The sequence below is a fragment of the Dipodomys spectabilis genome, unplaced genomic scaffold (genome assembly GCF_019054845.1).
Source record: "Dipodomys spectabilis isolate Male_0828 unplaced genomic scaffold, ASM1905484v1 ptg000125l, whole genome shotgun sequence".
Classification (NCBI taxonomy): Eukaryota; Metazoa; Chordata; class Mammalia; order Rodentia; family Heteromyidae; genus Dipodomys; species Dipodomys spectabilis.
In genome coordinates this window covers 1,050,028-1,064,057 of record NW_024870802.1, presented here as the reverse complement: position 1 = coordinate 1,064,057, position 14,030 = coordinate 1,050,028, and the positions used below count along the sequence as shown (strand labels likewise).

Below are 14,030 nucleotides of genomic sequence, written 5' to 3'. Positions count from 1 at the left end.
TGACAAATATAAAACATATATTAAGAGGAAAACTATTCTAAGTCTCCAGACATACATAAATTTTATTCCTTTGCTGGTATGCCTCTTTACACACACACACACACACACACACACACACACACACACACACACACATGCACACATGCATATTTTTTTTTGCACAAACTCTTTGAATGTTGTCATCCTTCTTTATACCCTCCCAAATGTCTACCCCCTTTTCCCCACCAAAGCCCTGGTCCACCTGTCTGTGCCTGTTTATTTAGAGAGAAGTCTTCAGGGTCTATAACTGGAGAAACCACGAGGCTTTGAAGTTCCCTTTCAATATTTATTTCTGACTAGACTTATTTGCATCTTTAGGAAAGATGCTTTTATACACACTCACCAGAGATCCACAGTGGGAAAATATTTACTTTATACAGAAATGTGTTCCTGGCATCCAAATAGGATCTTAAAGCCCATCTGCTCCCGTAATTCCTCCTAGCTTAAAGAATGCATGTCTCTGTCTCCTAAGGCATCTCTCCTCTGCTCAGGAGGCAGTGATTTCTTCTAACCTGGTGTCACTTGAAGTGCTGGCTTTTGGGGACCAGAAGTGAGAGGCAAGAGGGATGGGTGCAATTCCCAGTGAGTGCCATGAGCATATGGTAGTGTCTGGAGGAGTCTACAGGCCCAAGTATAGCTCTGACTCTACTTTGGCATCTCTACAGTGGCCAGCACGATCAGCCTAGAAGACCTGGGAGGTACTGAAGTTGTAGAGACTCAGAAGTGAATGAGAAACCACAGGCTTTCATTCTGTGGCCAGCTGGCTGTTTCTCAATCTGAAAAAGATGTTGTTGGAGAAATCCTGAAGGAGAACTGAGCCACTTCTGAGGTCATGTCAGCAGAGGGCAGCTCTGGTTCCAGGGGAGAACACAATGGCCTTGGGGGGAATTAAAATTATCTGGCAATTACGAGACATGGAGAGGTTTTGTCTCAGTTTTCTATCTTACACTCACTCGAGCTGGCTGCTGATACTTCCAGTGCTGTTTCTGATTCCTCCAACCCAAGAGATTGCATTTGCTAAGCCTACTTTTAATACCAACAAGCCTGGGCTGACGGAGGTGGACATGGCAGCGAGGGGGTGGAGTGGAGTGAGGATGACAGAAAGCCTGTAAAGGCCCAGAGGAAGCACACGATACATCTCTCCCTGCAATTTTAACTAGAAGGGGTGCTAAAAGGCCTGACAAATGGTAGATGTCTAAGTAAACTGCACAAGCTGTATAGGAGTCTGTGTGGTTTTCTCCTTGAAGCTGAATAACTATCTGTATTGACTTGGGGGTACCTGGTCCATCATGGTGGAGCTCTAGGGCATATGCTAGAGATATGCTTTATTTACTGATTTATTCATTCATTTATTTGTCTACTGTTTAATGTTATTTTGCACAGTATCTGGCACTCCTCAGAAAGGCCTTTATACCTCCTACTCAGGGCCATGTGCTGAAGCTAAAAGACCTGGTAAAAATCTATGAGATGCAGCTGAATGCTGGTGGCTCACGCCTTTAAATCCTTTCTATTCAGAAGTCTAAAATCTGAGGATTGTGGTTCAAAGCCAGCCTGTGGGAAGAAAGTCTAATGAAAAGCTCAGGGACAGCTCCCAGGCTTGAGTTCAAACCCCACCACCACCACCATCACCACCACCAACAACAACAATGATGAAGCAGTGGCTGCTTGTGTGTACGCTGGTTCTCAACCTCAGCCTGGGTCTTGCTGGTGTTTTTTTTTGCTTTTCACCAAACACACTGAAGGATATAAAGCCTAGCTATTTTCTATAGTCTAGTTAAAGGATTTATTTCTTCTGAGGAAATCCTGGAAGGTGGCTTGGGTTTACTCAACTGGCTCTGATGGCATCCAGCTTGGATTGAGTGTTAATTTCAGAAGAATTTTCCCAGTCATGAAAGTTAATGATCTAGTGGTGCTGGCCTTCTAACTTTGCAAAGCCAGCCCAGGCAGCTGGGGCCCCAGCTCTACACACAACCTGGCTGTTGAACAGCTCTGTGCCCTGGCTGCCCCCCCCAGTCCCTGTTTATCCCTCAGAGACCTGTCTTCTGCTTCTCAGACTGTCAAGCAGACTATTAACCGAACCCCACTGTGAGGTGGATTACTGTCCTTCAGTGCGAGGCTAATGCCACCAGCCTCATTTTGCTTAACAACCTCAGTCCAATTGACTCACAATTGGACCCTGGAATGAAAGGCTAATTGAGTCAGTCTGTGGCAGAAAGCATCGTCCCGACTGAGAGGATAAAACAAAATGCACTGCTTGAGCAGAACCCTGGATCGCAGTGTGCTGAGATGGTGGGCACGGATCCCAGCCCAAGCCCAAGCCCAGCCAGTGCATGGGAAGGGACTTGCAAAATGAGACCGAGCCACGGCACAGTCACCACACTCAGGCTTCGCTTAGCTTTGATACACTTGGCCCACCTCTCCCTGATAGTTAATGTGGAGACGGGGTGGTCACAGTCTAGAATTCCCATTTTGCAGAAGGACAAACTGAAATAAAAAGCGTATACAGTGTTGTGCTGGAGCCAACTCATTACCGGTGAGTGGATTAAGTATGAAGAATTTTCTTTTGTTAGGATGACTTTGCCGTAGTAGCCTGAAAGTATCATGTTGGGAACATTTACACCACGGCAATCAGCATAAGATACAAAGCAGGGCTTCATACTGCTCTCAGGGAACAAGTTGTTAGCTATTAACTGGCTGAAGCTATTAACACTGCTGAAGAACCTGATACAGTCAGGCCCACTGAGAAAGCATGTATTTTGTCTTGGGATTCAGTCTCATCCCTTCTGGGACATGTGTCTTCTGCCATTCACACAGTGCCAAATGAGATGGTATGGTGTGCATTAACTTCCAGGCTTCAGATTGTTCCAAAGAGAGAGAAGAGACATGCTCAAAGGAGTCTTCCATCACAAACTCTCCTCTTCCCACCACACTATGTGCAAAGGGCTACACATACTAACAAACTAGCTGGTTGCCGTCCATCCCAGAGACTCAATGATGTGTCCAGTGCTTGTGATATAATGATGAAAAAGACCTGTCCTTGGGTTTACATAATCTGTAGTTCAGATACTACTACTAAGAGAATAGGTAAAAGGATTCTAATATTATGGGGCCTAGTTCTTTGTAAGAGATAAGAAAAGCTACTACTTAGAAAAACACCAAAGATGAATGGAGAATTTGGTAGATATGCTTTACAAACTATTCTTTTTTCCTAAAAGCTCTAATGAGGTAGATACAATAATTGTATCCTAATTTTACAATCTAGGAAACCAAGTCTTGGAACATGGAGTAATAGAACTAGGATTTTAAACCTTTCATTCTGCGTGTAGCATATATGCCTTCCATAGCCCACAGCTACAGAAGCTGGCTTTTAAAAGACCATGATTTGGAGACTTTAGAGACCCCAGTTGTAGAAGGAATGTATATGCTAGGTATAGATTTAGGAGCTCCACAGGCATTCATGTATTCAGTCCACAAAACAACCTACATGCAGTGATACTATCAGCCCCATTATACAGATGAGGAGACAGGTCCAGTGATAATAAATGACTCCCTCCAGGTTGTCAAACTCTGTGAGGAAGCTGCAATATGGCAATATTCCACCAGACTCAAGAGTTATGACCCTCCACACACTCCTTATCAGGAGCACTGATGGCCATTCAGCCTGGATGAACAGGCCACGGAACGCAAAAAACCCTCCAAAGAACTTAGAAGAGCCACTGAAGATATTAAACTAAGCAGTGACATGATCACATTTGCAGCTAAGTTAGATTCTTAGATGCAAATGGCAGATTTCTCAGTTAATCAGCAAGGATTTGCTCAAGACCTACTCTCTATCCACCTGATTGGGCAGCCATGGGGAACAGAGGAAATGGCCAGTGGTGGAAGGGTGGTTTCCTATAAGATAGCAATAAAAGCACTCAAGGACAGAAGGAGAGGGAGAAACAAACATGTCTGACAAGTGGACTTCTCTGGAATAGAAGTGGAGATGCAGAAAGGAAGTGGTAGACTGCCTAAAGAATCAGGGTGGTAGGAAAGACAGTGGAGGATGGATTTGCAAGGCAGACAGTGGCTGGTTGGGGCTGGTTGAGGGCATGGTATCCTGAGGAACCAAGTCCAGCAGGTAGTTAGAGCTCTGGCTCTGTATCTGCGGGATCTCCTGCTGTATGAAAGCCTCAGCAGCCCAGGTCCCCTCGTATGCACACCCTGCGTTATGAATCATGCTGTAATAGCTTTCAATAGCCTCCCTGCCTAGGCTGCTGTGACCCAAACAAGGAAGCTTAAATGTTCAGTATGGGATTAACAAAGAAATTCCGCAATTGGATTTCTTCTGGAGACATGAAATCTCCATGACTACAGCAGTGATGAGCTCTGATTGTTTTTCTTCCCGAGAAAATGAAAAGGAAATGAATAGGCACTAATGTAGAAACGTATTGCCTTCAGTAAGAGAAAAACTCCCTGCCTTAAAGAGAAAGAGAAGACTGGCAAATGCTGTGATGGCCTTAGGAACTCTGCAAAAAGAGTGGTTTGTACAAAAAAAATCATATTAAAGAAAGCACACTGCTAACTGGAAATAGAAAGATGATTATAATGATAAAGCCTAGAAGTGTCTTCTCAAATAGCAGATGGTCTTTTGACAGTGCAGAGAGAGAGGGGGGAGAGAGAGGGAAAGAGAGAGAGAGAGAGAGAGAGAGAGAGAGAGAGAGAGAGAGAGAAATTTCCCTACTTTTCTGTAACTGTTTTGGGAAAATAACGTTATGGCGAACAAGTAAAACATATATCAGTAATGCCTAGTTTAGTTCCTTCTAGATTATCATAATCCTATAAATGTTTTTTTTCTTAGGACAAATTTCATACTTGGACACAGGCCCTGTGGTTGGTGGAATTGAGCCTGGACTTAGAATTGTGAGATTTTGAAAGGGATCCAGGCTCTGACACTAATTAACCAGAGTTCCTGAGTATTGCTTAACTTCTTAGCTCTGGGATTTCCCTCTGGAAATCTCAGTGATGCAGCCTATGGGATACTTAAAGCTGGCTAGAAAAACAAAAACTACTTTTGTTTTCAAACTATTATTATTATTATCCACATTCCATTGTTGTTTTTTTCTGGTATTGGGGCTTGAACTCAGGGCCTGGATGCAGTCCCTGAGCCTTTTCTATCCAACGCTGGCATTCTACAGATAAAGGCCCAGCTCCACTCCCAGCTTTTTGCTGGTTCTTTGGAGATGAGAGTCAGAGTTGTCTGGCCTGTCAAACCATGATCCTCAGATCTCAGTTCCCCGAGCAGCTGGGATTATAGGTGTGAGCCAGTGGCACCAAGGCTCACATTCCATTCTTCCATGAATTATGGTTTTAGTGTCAAGATGTTTGTTTTTTCTTGAATCTAGAAAGTAGAAATTTTTTCCCGTGGATCCTCACAAACCATATTCAAGACCATCACCAACCGCTGGCCAAAGAGATTGAGAGCCTGCTTAGTGGCCCCCAGCAGTGAACAGAGGTGGCATTAGCTAAAGGAGGAATTGTTATCTGCTTGTAACAGCCCCAAAGGGAAGAAGGGTGGAAGCCATTCCATTTTTCACTTCCCTGGGATTTTACTGAAGTCATCAAGTACAGACTTCTCTCCCCTCCTACAGCCTGGGCTGCTCATAGACACTTCTTCCTCTGCATTTGGAGATCCTGCAGACCCTTAGGATACCACACAGGACCACGTCAGAGATAGGCCCCACAGGTACAGAGGAGTGGGTGGCTATATCTGTAAATTAACCTCTCGTCACAACTCTATTTTTGCTTTGTTTATATGCTTGCTTGTGAGACAAGGTCTCACTACACAGTCCAGGTTGGCCTCAAATTTCTCCTCCTCCTTCGGCTCTCCTTTCTGAGCGGGTCTTTAGGAATGCACAAGATTGCAGGGCTTGACTTCCCAGCAGAAACCTAGATACCGCCATTGATCTGTTTCTGGAAGGAATCACTGGAGTTTTCCCTCTGAATTTGATGTAAATGCCAGGACTTTTAAAGCTTCAAATTTCAGTGCACATCATTTGGTTTCCCAAAAAAAAACCCTTCTAAAGGGTCTGTTCAAGGAAGCCAAGAGTGAAAAGTAAGAAGGTGTATAGGCCTAGAATTCCCCTTGCTATAGATTAGCTCATGCTTTTATTCTCATGTTTCTTAGCAGGCTATTAAGCTTCTCCAAGCCTCAATTTCTTCTCCTGGAAAATGGGGCCAGTGCTTCAGACAGTTGCTTCCAATGTCTGCCTGGACTTCTTTTTCCGAGGAGCAGCTTTATCATTGGTGGAAGAAGATGGTGATTATATAATTACTCAACACTAGCTGCCCGATACAATTTTGTTTCATTCCTTCATCTTTTCCCCCAGTTCCTAAGTGCATTCTAGTATTTAGCAAGTTGAACCTAGAGCCTGTCTTCTTCCTATATGACATTTATATACTTGGAGAATTCCCAATCCAGGCATCTTACAGTGCTGCTGAAAGTCTCTCTGCCGTACAAACTCACAAAATAAACATTGTAAGAAAAGCTACCCCCTCCCCAGGGTTATAGAGAAAAAAAGATATGTTTTTTAAATGACTACTTATCTGTAAGTTCATTACTACTTCTAACGTCTTCCATGGAGTAAAAAAATAAAAGAAAAAACAAAACTTGAAAAACATGCTTCTAATATTAGACCAGGGACGACAAAGCGAGTGCACTGGAATGGTAATTGTCGGTGATAGTGACACAAAACAGATTTTTTCCCTTTTCTGTTTTTAGAAAATTACCTTAGCCCAGATTCTACAAGAGCCTACTGGAGCGCACATCTGGAAAGCATTTTACAGGAAATCAGAGCCCATATTAAATACATATTGCTGGGGGTGTTATTTTGAGTCACTTTGTGTGGTGCCCTCTGGCTTCTTGGAGCAAAGGCCTAGTGTCGGCCTGGGAGTCTCAGCCCAGGCCCCAATACCTAAGATGGAGTATGGAGGACCATCGAGCAAAGGCCCTGGGGCAGATCCACACATTCCAGGGCACGTGTACAATGCTCTCCACATCTTGTGCTCATCAGCCCCTTACCTTGCTTTCCCCTCGCGGTGGAATTATTAAACCCAGGCCAACTGAAGCACTCAAGGCCACTCGGCCAGACGGTGGCCACATGTTGTTAGGAAAGAGCACAACAAAGTCCAAGAAGCCTTAGAGACTTCCCCGATGCCTTTGCTTCCTGAGACAGGAAAGGCCCCGTGGCCAAGTAGAGATCAACACCTGTTCTCCCCAGATCCCCCCTCCCACTCCTGCTCAGCCTCATCCTGGTATTTGCGAGACTCTAAGACAGTTAATGAAAGCCCGGGGATGCTTGATGATCACTGTTACTCCCCTCCCTCCTTGGCTGGCTCTGGAGCTGTTCCTGGCTGCATGCTCTCCCTGCAGTCAGTCTTGCATATGGGACACAGAAATCGGCCACCCCTGAACTCTGATCTGGGACCCCAGGGTTGTTCTAAAGCTTCGCCTACCAGGGAAGGAAGTCAAGTATCCCAGAAGAGACTAGCATTCAGTCTGCTTGGGCTTTCTCTCTAGGTTGACTTTGGTGAAAGCAGCTACAGGGCCGAAAGGCACTATCTCCTTAGCCTTTCTGATCCCAGCACAGTGTGGCAAGCCCCTGAGTGAAGTCTGGTCAGAATCAGATCCGTTTCAATATCCGTTTCAAGCTAACTTGTATGAAGACTGGCAGCCATCACTCAACCTCTGCCAGGCGGTCTACCAGGTGGATGGAGGGCTTGACAGCGCCTTGCACACTAGCAAATTTGAAACGCAAGTCATGGGCATTGGCAAGGAAATCCTTCCCAACATTAGCGAGCCTTTTGGCAGCCTCTGATCAGATGTCCCAGAGCTGGGACAGCTGGGACACGCCCCTCCACCAGCCTCAGCCAGTTCCCCCGACGCACACACTGATGGTTCCCTAGAAGCAATCTGTAGATGGCAAAGGGGGACACAGGAAAATCAAAAACCATATGCGCCCAAACCCCAAACAAATAAAGTTCTTTGCATTGCTCAGGCCAACTATGTCCATTACTGCAGAAAATCTAGCTTTGATGGTACTTGTTTCTAAGGGAAGACATTGAAGGAGAAAATTTGTAAGGACATGGAAAGACTTGGAAAAATTCCTATTAAATGAAGCAACCAGACCCAAAGAAACATAGGTCCCATGGCTTCTCTTATTTGCAATAATTAGTATATGTCTAGGATAATCTTATCAGATGAGGAGAATAACTCAATAGCTGTGTACACATGATCATACAAGATGATGCTAAGCGAAATGAATTCCAAGACATAGACACAAGAGGTTTTTCTTTGTTGTTGTTGCTTTTAATGTACTATGTGATTTCTTGTTTCTTTCATATGTTCTTCCCCCTATGGTATATCTCCTGTTGTATTTGATTCTGGTACTCTGGTAATATATATATATATATATATATATATATATATATATATATATATATATATGTTTATCTGAATTAGGGAAGGGAAGGGGAACAACAGAATGGTGAGACAAAGGACAAGGGGGAAACCAATGCAACAGCAATAAACACAAGACAATATGGTGGAAATGATCTGTACAACTTTGGGGATAGGGGTCAGTAGGAGAAAAATAAGGGAAGGCGTAACAACATTTGGCAAGAAATGTACTCATTACCTTATTTATGTAGCTGTAACCCTTCTGTATACCTTGACAATAAAAAAATGGAAAAAAAAGAAATAGAAGATTTTTGTGGGTGATGAGGCCAACATCAAGCTCTCATTTATCCAGTAGTTGTCTGCAGGGATAGCTGCAGGTAACAAATATATTAGAACTCTTTAGAATAAATCTTATCCAATAAGCCTTGGACATTTTTTCAGGGCAAAAAAAAAAAACCCCTTCGAATAAATCAGTTTTGTGACAACCTGCCACAGCAGAAATAGAAATGGAGATGTTCAACCTTATTTTCACCAGTCGCGCTATGCTTTACAATACTCAGTGATGAACATGGTACAAATGTACGCCACACAGGTTCCACAGGCCCATCCAGAGTCAAGAGGGAAATTCAGAAGTCGCCTCCCATTCTTCCTAGAACTCTTCAAGAAATAAACAACAAAAAAAACCCATGTTGACTGCTTAGAAACCCTGGGTAACAAAGGCTCTCACTATGATGTCATTTCGTTATTTATGTCTTTTGCTCCCTCAGAAAGGACTGTGAGATAGATTCAGATGAAGCTGCGATGCACCCCAGTCAATATAAACAGTAGTGAAGGAATGTGAGGCCATGAAGGTGAGACAGAGGTAAAAATTGTACCTGTGTACCTGGCGTTGAGCGTTCTAACAATCAATAGGAAGAGAGGTAAGTAGCTAAACCATCATGGCATATCCCTAAACAAAAGCAAGAACAACTATGTATGGCAGGTTAAACAGCTATCTATGGGCCACCTCTGGCCTTTGGTATATGGATACTGGAGTCCTTGGAGCCTGAAAATTGGTTATCTTCCATGGCTAAAGAAACTATGCAAATGGGATCGAGTATATGGATCTTGAAATAAGGAGATTGTTCTAGATTAGGCTAGTGGGCACAATTATTGGGTTCTTTAGAAGAGAAAGTCAGTAGCAGTTTAAAAAAAGTCAATGTGGCCAGGCTCTGAGGGCCACATTGTAATCTTAGCTACTCAGGAGGCTGAGATCTGAGGATCACGATTCAAAGCCAGCCCAGGCAGGAAAGTCCGTGAGACTTTTATCTCCAATAAACCACTAGAAAACCGGAAGTGGAGCTGTGGCTGAAGTGGTAGAGCGCTTGCCTTGAGCTGAAAAGCACAGGGACAGTGCCCAAGCCCAGAGTTCAAGCCCCATGACCAACTAAAGAAAAAAAAGGTCAATGTGTTGTAATATGAGCAAAGATCAAATGGTCTTTTCAGAGATTCCAGGTAAGGTAGCATACACCTGTAATCCCAGCACTTGGGAAGCTGAGGCTGGGGAATTGTGAGTTCTAGGCCAGCCTGGGCAACACAGAAAAGTCAAGGCCTGCCTGGTCATCAAGGTGAGAGACCTTTCCTTCCATGAAAGACAATGAAGGAGAGAAAGGAGAAGAACAAAAAAGAAAGAGGTGGTAGAAGACCAGGCAAGAGCCAAGAAATATGGGAAGGCAAAAGGAAAAGAAAGAGATCCTTCGGTGGGCCTGGCAGAAGGAATATAGCCCTGTAGACCTTGATTTCAGTTCAGTGAGACTATGGAAGACTTCTGACTTACAGACCCGTAAGAGGACCACCCATGTGGTTTAAAGTGGTAATTTATTAAGAGTAGGGGTAGAATACAAAAACACTTGGACCGTGTGTATACACAATAAGGGTTCTGAATGTCAAATTTGATGATGGACTAGAACTTTCAATTCAACTGCTTACTAACCACGCCATTTGGGGCAAGTATTATAAATTCCTTGGACATTTCATGTACTCAGGCTGAATGACACCAAGTCTTCCAGTGTTAAGGGGAGGGCTGGACACACCCAGCACCCTATACCTGTCTGCTACCTCACAAGGGCTGGGTCACTTCTGTTCTGTTCTACACCAGCCCAGATGTTCTGCCTTGACCCTGGGACTTCTAGTAAGTCCTAGGTTACAGATAAACATACTGGTATTTTTTCCCTTTTTTTGTGACACTTTTTTTTCTAGAATTTATCTGCCAATCACTTGGCACATGGAATGCTTTGTCCTGAGGTCACAGATCCTTGAGTTCAAGGTCTTCATGCGCCTAATAATGTTAGGATTAACACTGAGCTCATCCCTACCATTATAAGACCAACAAGATTTCTCCACTGACTCCTCAGGATCTTCACGTAAAACAGTGCTTGATTTTATAAAACCACAGCCCAGTAATGGCTCCAGGCAGGTTCACAGGTCACCGCATGTGGTCCACATAGGTTGCCCTCCACTGGACAGGTGACGGAAAGGCTATGCTGTCTTGAAGAGGGTGCTGACTATTCTCAGAAAGATGAGGGGAGATAGTTTAGCTTTCTGATGTTTACAGTTAGAGGGGCTGAATTCTAAACAGCTTAGGGAGAAATCAAGTGCATTTTAGAAATTCTCCCCAAATGCTGTTCCCTTCAGCCAGTCCTCAATCCACTGGGGTCCCCAGAAAATGAAAAATTAAAATTGCACAGACTCTCTTGACTTTAATAATTTGCAAATTGCTTCCTCTTGTGCCTGACCCCAAAAGGCAAGCACTAACTACCCCTGTGGAGCCCCAGCACAGAAGAATGTTAATTCACCTGTCCCATGCATGTGGAAGGGACCTCGTTTCTGAGAGTTCTGGGAAAGTGTGGGGAACCAAGAGAGCAAATGGATGTCTGAGAAGCTAATGATCTACACTTCCACAAATAAACCTTAAACAGAAACATATGAAAATAAGATCCCCTATTAATCTTTAATGGGCTTGCAGACTTCCTAAAGAAAATTATATTCAACAGTAAATATACACTAGGCTACATTTCTTCTAGGCAAGTTGTTTTAAAGTCAACAGAGACTTCGAGCTTAGCAAACAACTAGTCCCTAATATCTTCCTTCTGAGATAGGGTACAGAAAATATCACTATTGCTCAGGAGGCAGGGAATCGCGGTGTTGTATGTCAAAAGAATAAATTACTCCATTGCTATCAGATGCTAATGCTCTCTTTTTCAAAAAAAAAAAAAAAAGAATCTCGAGCTCTTCTCAGTAATCCATTCTCATTTTCAACATCCACTTGGGAACAGCACCCCATCCTTTAGCTCACTTTCTATATTTTACCAAAATTCCTTTCCCCCTTGGAGCACAATAGAGCTGGTTTCTATAATCCATTTTCTAAAAACTAGTTTCTCAACTTCTCTCTTGCCAGCCCCTGATCGGAAGGCTTCCTGTGACTCTTCACAGGGATCTCGATTGATCTCTGAGCCTTCCTAGCAAGGCTCTGAGCCTGCAGCAGGGCGCCAGCTTCCGCCTTACATCCACGGTGTAGCATGCCTTGTTTTGCACCTTCACTTTGTCAGTAGTCTTAATAACACCTTAAAGGTAAGCTTCAACAATTATGACCAATACAAAGTAGATGTTCAATAAATTCTGAACTGAATGAATGAGAAAGAGTAAATGAATGAATTGGAATTCTGTAGATTTGGCTTCAACCATTTATAAATGGACTCTAATCATAGATACCTGGGTATTCTAGGTTTGACAAACTCATAGACATAGATTAAGAAAACACCCACCTAAGCTGAATGGCTCCAGATGCTGTACTTAAGTCAAACAGTTGAGGTTGAACCTGCAACTGTGTCTGATGCTACACAGGCTCTACTCATTTAATGCACAATAACCTTCTTAGACAGGCCAATCTTAGCCCACAGATGAGGATCTGGGAGCTCAGTAAGGCTCACTAACCAGCTCACTAACCAGTCACAGAGCTGGTAAAGGTAAGAGCCAATTTTGGAAAATAAGCCCACTGACTCTCAAGCCCCTACTCAACCCACAGCACTGAAAAGGATGAATGCTCAATCTTTTCACGTCAGCTCTTGGACTTGTGCAGCCATTTCGATATGAACCATGCACCTGTGAAGCCTAAATCTGATTTAGGCAGCTAGAAGTGATCTTTATTAGGTCCAATAAAATGTAATGACGGAATTAGGGGACATTCTTTTATATTTAACAGTGCTTACAGTTTAAAAACATAAAAATACAACATCTGTTACTGTTGTTCAGTAGAGCTCAAATGCAAACCAGTGAGAGCTGAGCCAAAACGTCATCTGGTCCTGTGCAGAAGCAAGGAATGCCAAAATACAACCCCATGTAAGGCAGTGGGGACCCCATACCTGCAGAGAGGCTCTGTCAGCCTCTCACCGGCCTTTTCTTACTGAGAGGCCCATTTCCAAGGCTGGGAACATGAAGGGACCCGGCTAGGGCTGACCTAGCCAAGACATCACTTTGGGGGTCTGTTTTCCCTGGAGGAGCAGTCAGGCAGGAGAGGAAGGGCAGGAGCCATGCAGTCAGACCAGTTCCCAACTGCCTTGAGCTGGACACCTTCTACCTGCATCTCCATGTCCCCACAAACAAAACACAGGCACTCACTGGAGGTACCTCCTCCACAAGGCAGAGCCCAGGATTAAATTCATCACCTAGTGCAGGTACTGGGCTTAGTGCTCTGTGAAGTACCAATGTAATCATCGCTGTGTCCACCACTACTAGTGCTTTCTGAACCAGTTGTATCCTACTAATAATCATAGCCCTGGGAGCCAGTACAGGGTGGATGTTGCTTCTTCACAGGAGGAGACAGTATGGGGGAGCCCAATGAGCTCCTCAGGACACTCAGCCAGGGAGGACACACCTGGCAAGGTAACAAGATTCCAGCCAGACTGTGCAAGGGGCAGTGTCACTTGCCGCACATGCACAGGAACACAGCCTCGCTCTCTCAGGGAGCTACTCTCCCATCTGGGCTGGTAACAGAATGTCACAGGCAATTTGTAGGCACTCCTGGAGCTCTCAGAACACACCCCTTCCTGCTTCCTCAGCCCAAGGAATAGTGGGAGTGGCCTAGAGGGAGGCTTTAGCTCCGCCTACCTCCATTCCCTCCTGACAACCAAAGATGCTTCCCTAAGGCAAAAGTAACAAGAAGAACTGAGTAAACTATGTTGAAAATGTTCTAAACATGATTTCAGAAAGAGAATTTTCTTTCCCAACTGCCCATTTAGCTTTGCATTTGCAAGCATAACAAATGGATTCTAATCTCAGGTCAAGGGCAATTTATGGACAACCGACTGACTTTGTCCTCACGTACGATGAGGGAAGATGCCAGTGGATCATGAAGCCAGCCCAGGCAGCAGCCAAGAAGAATCACAGTTACCACACTGGCATGGCTTGGATCTGAACTGTCCCAGTGGCGTTAAGTTGAGAGGTTCTGGATGTCTTTAGAGGCTGGGACTATGGGGTCACTGGGGGCTGTTGCTTGCCCTGGGCCCCCTTTCTCTCT

The 14,030-nt window shown here is 44.2% G+C and overlaps 1 protein-coding gene across 2 annotated transcripts in view; it reads right to left on the bottom strand.

Moving 5' to 3' along the window:
• The window catches only part of Gfra1 (GDNF family receptor alpha 1), a 199,701-nt gene that overhangs the window by 36,603 nt on the left and 149,068 nt on the right, over positions 1 to 14,030 (bottom strand). The gene's annotated exons all lie outside the window — the stretch shown is intronic.